Below are 524 nucleotides of genomic sequence, written 5' to 3' on the forward strand. Positions count from 1 at the left end.
TTTGAGATTACGGCCTTAAAAAAAGCTGCGTAAAAATGCGTTTATATGAGTGTCTGTTATAGGGGTTACGATGTACTTAAGAAGCGTCTTGAAACAGTTTTATAAAACGAAAATATGGACAGCCAGGGTAAAATCATATTTTAAAAAGTAGGTCAGATTTTGGAATGCAGTTTATACGCGAAGCAGCGAGACTTATTGTGTGCTATTCCTGGCTGCCATAAATCGTAAAAATTACGCAAACATTGAGAATATCTGTCATTGCGTGGTCGAAGCAGACGAATTCGGGGTTCACGGCTCTCGAGGCTTTCTGCTCGATCATTTGCGTTGTGATGCTGGGGTAATATAGATGAATGGACAAACAGTAATGCTGCGGGACAGTACGCGGTCATAAGAAGCGTATAAATAGCTGTGTGACCGTTCCCCGTGAGCGAACGTATTCCGAAAAGGCATATTTACCTATCAGCTCTTGTGTATACTCGATTGCGTTTGTATTAAACCGTTTGTTTTTCGAGTATGCTTTTGGG

Source organism: Ciona robusta, chromosome 10 (genome assembly GCF_009617815.1).
Source record: "Ciona robusta chromosome 10, ASM961781v2".
Lineage (NCBI taxonomy): Eukaryota > Metazoa > Chordata > Ascidiacea > Phlebobranchia > Cionidae > Ciona > Ciona robusta.